This window comes from Gracilinanus agilis, chromosome 1, assembly GCF_016433145.1.
Source record: "Gracilinanus agilis isolate LMUSP501 chromosome 1, AgileGrace, whole genome shotgun sequence".
Classification (NCBI taxonomy): Eukaryota; Metazoa; Chordata; class Mammalia; order Didelphimorphia; family Didelphidae; genus Gracilinanus; species Gracilinanus agilis.
The window spans coordinates 709631106-709644820 of record NC_058130.1 but is presented as its reverse complement, the minus strand read 5'-3'; the positions used below and the strand labels follow the sequence as shown (position 1 = coordinate 709644820).

General features: G+C 41.0%; 1 pseudogene; it reads left to right on the top strand.

Annotated features, from left to right (window-relative positions):
• The window catches only part of LOC123256367, a 98158-nt pseudogene extending 87399 nt beyond the window's left edge, over positions 1-10759 (top strand).
• The last annotated feature ends 2956 nt before the right edge of the window (positions 10760-13715 follow it).

Here is a 13715-nt window from a genome sequence, read left to right as displayed (position 1 = left end):
ATCTTCCTGTCTCCAGGCCGGGCTCTCAAGCCACTGAGCCCCGGAGCTGCCCCGGCTCCATATTGATTATTCTAGGTCCCAGCTCTCCATCCCACCGCCTCCAGGCTTCTGAACGCAGATATCTCTGTCCTTCCTTCCCCTGCTCTGGGCCACCCACGTTTCGGGCCAAGCAGGAGGCGCTTGAGAGAGCTCATACACCTCAGAAATTCGGCAAACAAGAGGAATCAGGGCTTGGTTGACCATTTGGTGGACGACGTAGACTTAAGAAAAAGAGAGAGAGGGGGCAGCTGGGTGGCTCAGTGGATTGAGAGTCAGTCCTAGAGATGGGAGGTCCTGGGTTCAAATCTGGCCCCAGACACGTCCCAGCTGTGTGACTCTGGGTAAGTCTAGCCCTTGTCCAGCCCTTACTGCTCTTCTGCCTTGTATTGACTCCAAGATGGAAGGTGAGGGTTTTAAAAGAAAAAAAAAAAAAAAGGACAGAGAGGAAGCCACCAAATGACTCTGAGGATGTTCTCAAAGTCTGCTGACTTTAGCTCAAGGGCTACCTCCAATGTAAAACCCTGAGCCAGTTGGTTAAGCTCTTGGTGCCCTGGGCTCCTCACTAAAAATGTTACCTGGCAGAGGCAGCGCTAGGAGGAGAGGGTGCCAGGCCTGGAGTTGGAAGGACCTGGATTCAAATATGATTTTCAGACACTTTCTAGCTGGATGACCCTGGGCAAGTCACTTGACCCCCATTGCCTACCCATTATTACCCTCTAGTGCCTGGGAACCAATTCAAGGTATTGATTCTATGACGGAAAGTAAGGATTTAAAAAAAAAGAAGAATGTCATTTCCTTGGCTTTTTGTATCCCTAGTACTTAGCACAGTGCCTGGCACATAGAAGGCACTTAATCAATGCTTATTGAGGGCTGGGGAGTAGAGGGAAGCTGGGAGGAGGGGATTTCTCACGGGTGAATTCCAGAGACACTGGCTTCCTTGTTGTTCCTCACACAAGACACTCCATCTTGGGTCCCAATCTTTTCACTGGCTCTCTATCATGTCTGGGACACTTTCTCTTCACATCTCTGCCTCCTGACTTCCTACAAATCCTAGATAAAACCCCAGAAGAAGACTTTCCTAATCCCTTTTTTTCCTAGTTCCTTCACCCTATTATTTGCTGCTTGTCCTGTCTATAGCTGACCTGTACAGAGTTGTTTGCTGGGCTCCCCCTCTGGATGGCGAACTTCTCGAGCGCAGGACCAGGCTTTTTTCCCCCCATGTTGACATGATTCATATTGTCTCCCTCCCTTCTTCCCTCCCCCCTCCCAGAGCTGACAAGCAATTCCACTGGGTTATTCCTATATTATCAGCCAAATCCTATTTCTATATTGTTCATTTTTACAATAGAGTCATCTTTTAAAACCCAAACCCCAAATCCTCTACCCATATAAACAGGTGAACAATCATGTTTTCTTCTGCGTTTCTGCTCCCACAGTTCTTTCTCCCACTGTGGATAGCCTTCTTTCTCATACGTCCCTCAGAGTGGCAGGACCAGTCCTGTTTGCCTTGCCCCTCGGACCCAGGCTTGGCACAAAGTATGGCATATGGTAAATGCTTACTAAATGCTTATTCAGTGACTGCCTCTATCTAACATGTAAGGTGCTGATTGGCATTGGGGGGGAAAGAGTGTATCACCTGGGAATTCCCTAAACCAAATGAATCACAGATCAAGTCCCTGTCTGCTCTGCAGTCATTTATGGTGCTCTTCGTCTTTTTAACCTTCTGTCTAAACAAGGGAAGACTGAACTCCAGCCAAAGCATTACAAGGCTGGGAGCTCATGGAGACCCCAGGCAGGTCTATAACCCTCGGCATGCAGGGACAGAGAGTAGCCTTGGGCAGAAAGCCTCAGAGATCAAAATGTGGTCCCATTGCTCGTTCAGAGATTCACAGATGGAGGGGAGGGCCTGAAGGGGGCCAGGGATCAGAAGGGGGTGCAGCTTGAGCTTGGAATACCACCTGGTGGCTTCTGCAGAAATTGCACTCTGAGGAGCTGTGGTAGAACCAACCTGCACCCCCACCCCTCCTTCCATCCTTTGTGCCCAGATCAGTTTGTTGCCTCTGGAAAGAGGAGAAATCTCGTGCCCAACTCTGAATGGAAAAGTTTTAGATCTTAACAGTCCAAAGAAATCAAAGAAAAAGGAAAAGGGTCCATCTGGATAAAAGGACAGCATGGCAACTCTTTTTGGATAGCAGCAAAAAAAAAAAAAAAACACCAAAAAACTGGAATCCTTACAAGAGGAATATCTGACTGAGCAAATTGTGCTATATGTATATGATACAATAGTATTGTGCTATAAGAAATAAAAAATGATAAATATCTAAGTGCAGAACAATAAAACTGGCCATCTAAGTTAAGTGGATGGATATTTACAAAAATAGTAATTGCCCAGATTAACAGGAGAGGAAATTAAATAATCTTGTCTTAGAAAAAGAATCTGGGGGCAGCTCAATGGATTGAGAGCCAGGCCTAGAGACAGGAGGTCTTAGGTTCAAATCTGGCCTCAGACACTTCCTAGCTGTGTGATCCTGGGCAAGTCACTTAACCCCCATTGCCTACCCTTACCACTCTTCTGCCTTGGAACCAATACAGAAGGTAAGGGGAAAGAAAGAGAAAGAGAAGTTGAACAGGCCATAAATGAACTCCCTACGAAAAAATCTCTAAGACCAGATGGATATACAAGTGGATTCTACTAAACATTTAAAAAACAATTAATTCCAATATGTTTTGCACGATAAGACATGTAAAACCCACATCAAATTGCTCACCAGCTCTGGGAAGAGGGAGGAAAGAGAGAGAGGGAGATGATTTTGATCATATACGTTCAGAAAATTCATGTGGAAAATTGCTATTACATTTAATTGGTCAAATAAAATATCTTTACAAAAAAATAACTACTAGGTAAGAAGAAAGAACAATTAATTCCAATACTATATGAACTATCTGGAAAAATAAATAAATCTTACCAAATTCCTTCTGTGTCACAAATACAGTTTTGATACCTAAACCAGGAAGAGCAAAAATAGAGGGGAAAAATAAATAAATTTCCCTAATGAATATAGATGCAAAAACTTTAAATAAAATAATAACAAGGAAACCACATCAATATATTCCAAAGATCACACAGGAATACAGGACTGGTTCAAAACTGTATTAGGAAAACTCTAAGCATAACTGACCATATCAAGAACAAAAATAACAAGAATCAGATGACTATCTTAATAGCTACCAAAAAGCTTTTGTCTTTTTGACCCATTCCTATTAAAAACACTAGACAGCATAGGAATAAATGGAGCTTTTAAAATATATATATTGATTTGCTTTATTTTTCCAGTACTATTTTATTTTTCTCCAATTAAATGTGAAAGAAGTTTAAACATTCATTTTCTTAAATTTTGAGTTCCCAATTCATTCTCTCCCTCCCTCTTTGCCGTCCCCCGGGTGCAATTTGATATAGATTGTATATGTGCTAACATGAAATACATAATTCCATGTTCTTGTTGTGTTGTGGAAGAAGATATATATCACTTAAAAAAAAACTTGAAAAAAATAAATTGAAAAAAATGGTCTATTTCAATCTGCATTCAGAATTCATCAATTCTTTCTCTGGATCAGCTAGCTAAATGGAGCTTTTCTTAAAATCAAAAGTAATTTCTATCTAAAACCAAGATCAGGCATTGTCTGTAATAGGGATAAGATAGAAGTCTTCCAATAAGAATAAGGATGAAGTGAAAATGCCTATTAGCACCATTATTTTTCAGTATTGTACTAGAAATACTAGCTGAAACATTAAGGCAATAAAAAGAAATAAAAGGAATAAGACTAAGCAACAAGGAAACAAATGACCATTTTTTTGCAGATGATATGATGGTATACTTAGAGCACTTTAGAGAAGCAACTAAAAAGCTAGTTGAAATAATTATCTGAGTTCCAAGCTGTAAAATAAGCCTACATAAATCATTAGCATTTCAGCATATTACCAATAAAACCCAACAGGAAGAGATTGAAAGAAAAATTCCATTTAAAATAGCTTCAGATAGTATAAAAATAATTGAGAGTCTACTTGCCAAGATACCCCCAGGAATTACATGAACACAATTACAAAACACTTTTCACACAGACAGTTCTAAATAACTGGAGAAATAGCAATAATTGTGGATAGGCCAAATCAATCTGGTAAAAATGACAATTCTACCTAAATTAATTTGCTTATTCCATATCATTCTAATTAAACTACCAAAGAAATCTAGAACTGGAAAAAATAATAACAAAATTCATCTAGAAGAACAAAAAGTCATGAATATCTAGGGTATCAATGGGGGGGAATGGAAAGGAAGGCAGCCTAGAAGAACCATATTTCAAATGATTTTACAAAGTAGCCAACAAAACAATCTGGTACTAGCTAAGCAATACAGTGGTTGATCAGTGGAATAAATTAGGTACACAATATATAGAAGTAAATGACCATAGTAACCTAGTGTTTGATAAACCCAAAGATGCAAGCTTTAGGGGTAAGAACTCACTATTCAACAAAAACTGCTAGGAAAACTAAAAAATAATCTGGCATAAACTAGGAATCAACCAATATCTCACACTATATGTCAAGACAAATTCAAATTGGGCATATGATTTAAATATAAATTGTGATATAAGAGAATTAGAGAGAAGGGGGGAAATTATCTGTTTGATCTGTGGATAAAGGAGGATATTACTGCCAAAAAAGAGCTAGAGAGGATCACAGGAGGTAAAATGGATAATTCTGATTTAATTAAATTAAAAGGGTCAGACACAAAAAACCAATGTAGCCAAAATTAGAAGGAAAAGAGGAAACGGGACAAAAAAAGTATATGTCAAATTTCTCTGATAAAGGTCTCATTTATCAAATATGTAGGGAAATGAGTCACATTTATAAAGAAAAGAGCCATTCCCCAATTTGATCCGTGGTCAAAGGATATGAATAGGCAGTTTCATCTTCCAAATGTTTTTGCTGTATTTCTCTGGCTTTCTCCTCCAGTCACCTTCCCAGTGCCTGTGTTCAAGTCCCCCGGCAGCAAGGCCCTCTCTCCGGGAGGGTGCCCCCACCCGCCCTGAGATTTCAGGGGCTACTGGAGACCCCACACAAAACGTGGGGGAGGGGTCCTGGGATTCCCCTTCTATACCCTCAGACCTGACAGTTCAAGAATTCAAGCCTTTTTTCTTGGCTTACCTCTTTAGCTATCCAGCAGTAGGATTCCCCCTGCTCTGTCCTGTTGTTAGATTTGGTCCTCTTTCTTCTGGAAGCGCATTGTTTTCTATCTTGGTGTGGAAGGGTGCCATTGATTAGAAAAATGCAAATTAAAACAAAGCATCTCACACCTATCATATTGGCTAGCAGAAAAGAAAAAGAAAATGACAAATGCTGAAGAAAAAATGAAAAATAAGTATACTAATGCATGGTTGGTTATGGAGTTATGAACTGGCCCAACAAATTTGGAAGGATATTCAAAGGGCTATGAAACTGAATACTTCTTGCCCCCATAATATTACTCCCAGGTCCATATCCCACAGAAATCAAAGATAAAAGGAAAGGACCTATAGCTACAAAAATATTTATAGCAGTTCTTTTTATGGTGGCCAAGAATTGGAAATTAAAGAGATGCCCATCAGTTGGGGAATGGAAGAACAAGTCATGTTATATGATTGTGATGAAATACTCTTGTGCTATAAGAAATGATGAGGGGGATAGTATCAGAAAAATCTGGGAAGACTTATATGATCCACAACAATCCCAAAGGATTCATGATAAAAAAAAATACATTAGGATTTTGTTTTATGCAGACTCAACACACAAGAATTCAGGTATACATGACTGGCAGTAGGAAAAAATGCAGAAAATTAATTACACACTAAATCCAAACAATTTTCCCAAGTGGGATAAAGTCTTATAGCAGTTCTCTCAATCATGTTCATTGTCACTTTTTTTTTTCAATTTGAGATCTCTTCCACAATTATGCATGTAAAATCTATATCAGATTTCTTACCATCTCAGGGAGGATGAAGGGCAGCGAGAGAGGGAGGCTCAGAAGGGAGAGAATTTAGAACTCAAAACTTTAAAAAGAGAATGTTAAAAAATTATTTTAACATGCAATAGGGGAAAAAAATAAAATATTTTTAAAGTCATCAAGTACGTAGGTATATTAGTATAAGAAGTTCATATTAAATACTGGGGTTTACTATTATGCGCAATATTCAACTTATGCAAAGAGTCCTGGTATATATTAGTCATGTAAAATGAGATCTTACTATATTATTCACTTCCAAAGAGAACTGATAATCTATGAGTGTATAATGAATTATATTTTTCTTGCTTTTTTTGCAACACGGCTAATGTGAAAATATGTTTTGCATGCTTCGCAAGTATAATAGGTATCATATTCCTTGCCTTCTCGATGGATGGGAAAGGGGCTCAATGGAGGGAGAGAATTTGGAAAATGAAACTAAAATAAAGTTTAAAAAATGATAAAAGCAATGGTTCAAAGAAACTTGGAGGGGGTGCAATTCTGAGTTAAGATGGCTGCAGAGTAGAAGCAGAACTCTTACTCTCCTCACCACCAACCCATACAAAAGGACAAAAAAACAAATTCAGATGAATGAAGGGACCCCACAATAGGGCGCAGTATCAAAGGTATGTGGGATTTGGGCATTTCCACGCTATAAGGGGGTGAAATAGCTCCCACCAAAATTCGAGCTGATCAACCTCCCCCACTCCACTTCCAGTGCCAGAGTCAAGAGTCAGCCCACCAGAATTAGAGCAAGCACGGAGCAAGCACGGGGCAATCTCTAGGTTCTTGGCAGCTAACTGGGACCACCAAGAGCTTGCCCCTGAGAGCAGCAAGACTTGAGACCCCAGGAGGCTAAAGAGCGAAGACCTTGGACACACGGATATAGCTGAGAGGGGGGAAGCCACACTGAGACTCCTAGACTAGCCTCAGGCAAAAATTGCTCCATAGCTCCATACACAGACACTGCCTGCCTAACTCAGACTTCTGGCTGAGAAGGAAAAACCAGCATAGTGATGGCAAACAATGCCCAAGAAATTCCAACCACCAGAAAGGACAAGAGAAAGGCACTGACCCTTGATAACTTTTACAGAGAAAAAATCCTGACCACAGAAGAGACACAGAGGACAAACCTTCCCCAAAAAATGGAGGTTGGTCACAAGCTATTTAAGACTTCAAATCTGAGATCATGAGAAAGGTGGAAGAGATTTGGCAAGAAAAGTGGGAAACAGCTCAAAAAGAAATTAACAATTTAAAAGACAGAAACTCCCAATTGGAGAAAGATGCCCCAAAATCAAATGAAATGATAAGCAAATTGGAGGCCAAAAGTAAACAGCTAGAAACCAAAGAAACCTAGGAATATTTATATGAACCAGTACTAAGTGAAGCGATCAGAAGTAGGAAAACAGGGGGCAGCTGGGTAGCTCAGTGGATTGAGAGCCAGGCGTGGAGACAGGAGGTCCTAGGTTCAAATCTGGCCTCAGACACTTCCCAGCTATGTGACCTTGGGCAAGTCACTTGACCCCCATTGCCTACCCTTTCCACTCTTCTGCCCTGGAGCCAATACACAGCATTGACTCCAAGACAGAAGGTAAGGGTTTAAAAAAAAAAGAAGTAGGAAAACAATATAGACATTAGCAACATCTTAAAGACACAATTTTTGAAAGACTTAAGAACTCTGATCAACACAATGGCCAGTCACAATTCCAAAGTACCTATAATGCATGCTACTTACCTATTAACAGAGAAATGATGGTCTCAGAGGGCAGAATGGGGCAGATTTTTTTTTCACAGTAATTTGTTCAATTATATATATATTTGCTTACAGTCTCTGAAGTGGGGATTTGGATCTTACAGTTTTAGGAAACATGTTGAAAATTGTTATTATATGTAATTGGGAAAATAAAATATCTTTGAATAAAAAATTATGTATAGGGGGCAGCTGGGTGGCTCAGTGGCTCTCATTGAGAGCCAGGCCTAGAGACAGGAGGTCCTGGGTTCAAATCTGGCCTCAGACACTTCCTAGCTGTGTGACCCTGGGCAAGTCACTTGACCCCCATTGCCTAGCCTTTACCATTCTTCTGGCTTGTAGCCAGTACACAGTATTGACTTCAAGATGGAAGGGAAGGGTTTTAAAAAAAATTATGCATAATTGTAAGAAGAATTTTCTTTTTCTTTTTGAGAGGAGGAGATTAAAAGAAGAGAAAATAGATGGGGTTTTTCCATTGAAAACAATTACATTTTTAAAGAAACCATCTATAGACCACAAGAATCCCTGACCAGTCCTCTGCCTCTGCATTGAGCAAATATGATGGTAAGATTTGAATTCCATCTTTGACATTTGTGATATATATGGCTAACAGCCACTTTTTTCCTTTGAGCCTCAGTTTCTTCCCAGAAAAATAACTTCCCAGAATTGAACATTCCCCACCCTGTCTCCAAATCTTATTCACAGGCTGTCATCCCTCATGCTCCCTCCTCTCCTCTTGCCTCTCAACACCTTAGTTTCTTTCTAGAGTCAGATCAAGGGCCATATCTTTTAATGAAGCCTATAGTTATCTTTCCTTTCTCAAATTACCTTGTCCTTGCTTATCTGTTATCCTCCTTCCTTCAATAGAATGTAAGCTCTTTGAGGGCAGGGACTGTTTTTGTGTTAGACTTGGTATCCCCCAGTTCTAATAGGACCTAATACCTAGGCCTAGGAGATTTGTAAAGCACTTGCTCTGCAAGCCTTAAAATACTCCTTTTCTTTTCTTTTTCTTTTTTTTTTTGCCATCTCTAGCCCCACTTTCTGAAGTCTTCTGCCAGCTCAAATCTGCATACAGTCCAATAAACTGGGAGTTCTTCTGTATGAGAACTCCTTCCATTGGTGCTGATTGCAGCATGTATATAATTTGAAGGCATAGAAAGTCCCCTGAAGTTCATAGAGGTTGACTTACCCATGCCAAGGGTGAAAGTGTCAGAGACAGGAGTTGAACCTGGGTATGCCTAATACCCAGTCCATCACTCTAACCACCTCCTACTGTCTTTTTGCCTTACACCTAGAAAGTATTTAATAAATGTCTATTGAAGGGACAGCTAGGTAGCTTGGTGAGTTAAGAACCAAGCCTAGAGACAGGAGGTCCTGGGTTCAAATATGACACTTCCCTGAGCAATTCATTTAATTTAACCCCACTGCCTAGCCCTTATCACTTTTCCACCTTGGAACCAATATATGATATTTCTAAGACAGAAAGTAAGGATTTGTTTGTTGTTTTTTAAATACGATAAATGTTTGAAATAATTGAACTGAATTAAATTTCTGAAACTGTTGTTATAGTAACAAACTAAGAAAGTTTAAAGGCCTTGGGTCATCCAGAAACTATGATTTATGCTACTTGACTGTAGAAAGGAGAAAAGGACAGTCATTTTCTGAATTAATTCATCTTAAGCTTATTATAGGACCCAAAGCCCCTCTAAAATCAGTTCTAGGAACTGGAAAGACCTATTTGAACTGATGTAGAGTCAAATAAGCAGAACCAGGAGAACATTATATGAAGTAACTGAAACATTGTGGGATGATCCAGTGTAAAAGACTTTGCTACTAACAGCAATATAATGATCTAGGACAATTCTGAGGGACTTATGAAAAGGAATGCTATCCACTTCTAGAGAAAGAACTGTTGGAGTAGAAATGCAGAAAAAAATATATGATTTATCACTTGTTTATTTGGGTATATGATTTAGGGTTTTGGTTTTTTAAATTACTCTATTGCAAAAATGAACAATAGGAAAACAGGTTTTAAGTAATAATACATGTATAACCCAGTGGAATTGCTTGTCAACTATGGGAGGAGGGAGGGAAGAAGGGAGGGAGACAACATGTATATTTGGAATTGGGAAGATGCCATTTAAAAGTATGCTATATATTTCCTATGGACATGTGAGAGACTTTGAAACTACATTTCCCATGATTCCTGATGGCAAACAGGAAGTATGATGATGTAAGAGAGGGGTTAAGTCTCCTGGGTGAGGAAGAAGTGGCCCTCTTAGCTACTAGGCCTGGGAAGATAAGAGAGGTAAAAATGGCTGAGGCAATGTGAATTCTTACAGGCGCATGGTCTAATGATTTTATCCCTATCAGCATGGCTTTAATTAAAATACTAATTTCTATTCTTATATCAGTCTTTATCATTTTTAATCGTAACAACATGAATCATGTAACCTTGGAAAATTCATGGGTAAATTAGTTACTGGAATAAAATAATTTAAAAAATAAAATGAAATAAAATCAGTTCTAGGTTTCCTCTGCTCAATAGCCAGGATATAGGCACTCTGCGTCTTTGCTCATGCCTATCCTGCAACTCTTCTTTCCCTACTATCCATCTAAATCTTACCCATTCCCCAAGTCCAACCCAAGCCCCTTGTGATCCTGGCAGCTTTTCCTGTGGCCCACAGTGACCTCTCCCTCCTCGGAACTCCCTCAATCCTTAACTTTAACCTTTCTCTATTTCACCGTGGGCTGCCCTCTGCCCTGCTCATACCACAAGTGCAGGAATTCGTGTGACACCCGGAAGCCCAGCTTCAGGAAAGACATTGACCAGTTGGAGCTCATATGTGGGAATGGCTATGGAGAAGGCAGCCTGGCCTCAGGCACCACAGGGACCACAGGGAAGAAGACCCAGCAGGAACTTGGCAGCTAGGCACAAGAAATTGAAGAGCGGAGCCAGGCCTAGAGATGGGAGGTCCTGGGTTCAAATTCGGCCTCAGACACTTCCTAGCTGTGTGACCCTGGGCAAGTCGCTTGACCCCCATTGCCTAGTCCTTACTATTCTTCTGCACTGGAACAAGAGAATGTTTAAGTCCCTGGGCGCCAGGGACTGAGCGCAGATGCTTTTTCCACTTTTCCAGCCCGGGTAACTGCGGCCAAAGACAGGGGACAGGATCGGCCGTCCCTAAGCCTGGCACTAGAGGGCGCCATGCCCTTACGTGGAATCACCCTCGAACGCCGGGAGAAAGCAGGGAGTCTAAGACTCAGTCCTGTGGTCCCCTCGCGTGCGCGCGCGCGCGTACACACGCCGAAGGGCCAGCCCTCCCGCATCCCAGCCGCCCTTCTCTTCCGGGACTTTAGTCTCCGTCTATTGTCTTTTGTGACCCCTGGGTCACCAGCCCACAAAGGGAGAGAGGGATGAGACGACAGATGTTAGAAAAATCTTCCGGGACGGCTGGCCTGCTGGCGAGCGCGGCGCCTCCTAAGAGTGGTCCGAGAACCCGTATGGGCGGTGGGGGGGGGGGGGGATGGATGGAGATAGGGGAAGAGGGGAGCGCAGCACTGATGTGCCGGTGAGGCCGCTTATAATGTGCCGGGACCGATTTGCCAAATTGTTCTTTTCTCGAATTCCCCCGACTTCTGTGTTATATGAATTAGGGTCATGATGTTTCATTTTCTTGGCATGGGGTGGGCCTTACAGCCGCGAGCATAAAGACACCCCAGAAACCATCTATTCCAATCACTGCACACGGGACAGTGGGTGTGGATGGCTTGTGGGCTTAGGAGTTGTTCCAGGTGACCCCTGAGATGCCGTCAAACCATTGATATTCCAAGTGTGATCCATTTCCTATTTTCTAAAAGCCTCTAGGGAAAAAAAAGGTAGTCTCCATGTTAATATCATTAATTTATTAAATTTAAATTAATTAAAATTTAAACAATTATTATTTTAAATTTAATTTTAAACTTAAAGTTTAAATTTATTAAATTAAGTCATTAAAAGCAACTAAATTAGTTGACATAATAATTAACTAACCAGCCGGGTAATTTAAATAGAAACCAACATATATGTGTAAATATGTATATACATATATATGTGTGTATGAATATATGCATACGAATATATATATATATATATAGCAATAGGAACTGATACTAGACTTGATTCTCACTAACAAGGAGAACTTAGCTGATAGAAATGACGGAAACCCTCTGGGAAGTGATTTATAATCTGATACAGAAAAGGAGAAAATCTAAGCCTAGCCTCACTGTTCACTCTAGGTTTGGGGAAAGCAGATTTTGGAGGATTCAAAAGGGAAAATAAAGTAGGACTTCATGAACTTTAGCCCCCATCCCTATTCTCTGGGGAATCTACTTCCCTCCTATTATTCCCCAGTCTATTTATATTACACAACCAATCCACACTGTGACGGCACATGCTTTATTAGGCATAGTACAGTAAAACTGTAAAGAAACTTCCTCATGAAATCCTTCCCCACTGCTTCCTCCCATCCCAGCGGGCAAACTGTGGGAAAGAATCTGGGAAGGGACTTAAATGTCTGGAGCCCGGCAGGATCAGCTCTAGGAACAATCAGAGGAAACTGGGGGGGGTAGGGGGGGAGCCCTGGGTTGGGGAGGGGAAATTAGCCTCCTGGTACAACCTAGACAGCTGCTAAGGTCTCTCCAACAGCAATTAACCCAGCTGAACCTCCCTGCCTCTGGTACCCTCATGCCTTGGCCCCAACTCCATTCTAGGGTCATTGCTCAAGCCTTCCAGGTTCCCCAGATTCTGTCACAGATCTGCCTTTGCTAACTCGACTGTAGCAAAGGTAACAATTGTTTCCTTCTTTGTGTCTCAGCCTTTCTGCCCCAGACACATGGAAGGAAGAGAATAGAATGGGTGGATTGGCAGTTCCTCCCAAACCTGAAGCCCCCACCCCAAAAGGAGAGCAGAACTGAGGTGCACACATGCACAGGAAATCTGGCTCTGTCTCCTGACCTCTCCCAAAGCTTTATCCCCATCTTGAGCCCATACTCAGACCATCCCCTTCAATGTCCTATGGGCTCAGTTTTCTCTGTCACATCCTTCAGAGGTCCATAGGTTCCTACAGAGATGACCAGACTTTGTAGACCTAGATACATATAGATAGGGAAACTGAGGCTCTGGTAGGTGACATTTATTCATTGAATAAACCGGGTAAACAGATTTGCCCATCTTCACAGGGCTAGTTATTGATAGAACCAGAACAGAACCCAGACTTCCAGACTCCCAGAGCACTTAGTGCTCTTTTAACTGGTATCAGAAAGGAGAGAAGGAAACAGGGAAAGGGAAGGGAGAGAAAGAGAAAGGGGGAGGGAATCGGAGGAGAGAAGAGGAAGAGTTGGGTTGTGCAGGTTGTTAAATATTCAATGTGAGAATCTACACCACAAAAGTTGTCAATTGCTACCAATCAGAGTTTGGTTTATTGTTTTGCTAATTGCTCAGACTTAAGAAAATGGTGGGGAAAATGTTAATGCTGATTAAATTTAAAAGTGCGTGGATGGTTTTTTGTTTTGTTTTTGTTTTTCAGAAAATTAGTTGTTAAACATTGGTTAGCAAGCATCAGGTTTATATTCCAAATTTACAAAGTAGTAAAAGTAACTAAAATTCCCTTCCCCATATATTTTTTAACAAAAGAAAAAAAAAATATATATATATATATCTTAAGAGAGAATGGGGAAGGGAAGGGAGGAAAAGAAAAAAATGGAAAAAGGTAAGTGACAGGACAGAAAAATAAAAGGTGAGGAGGAAAAAGAAGTCAGACTGAGAAGAGGGAGAAATGGGGGTGGGGGAGAAAAGAAAGGGAGGGAAGACATGAAGGTCAGGACAGAGGAAAAGGGGTAAGGGAATG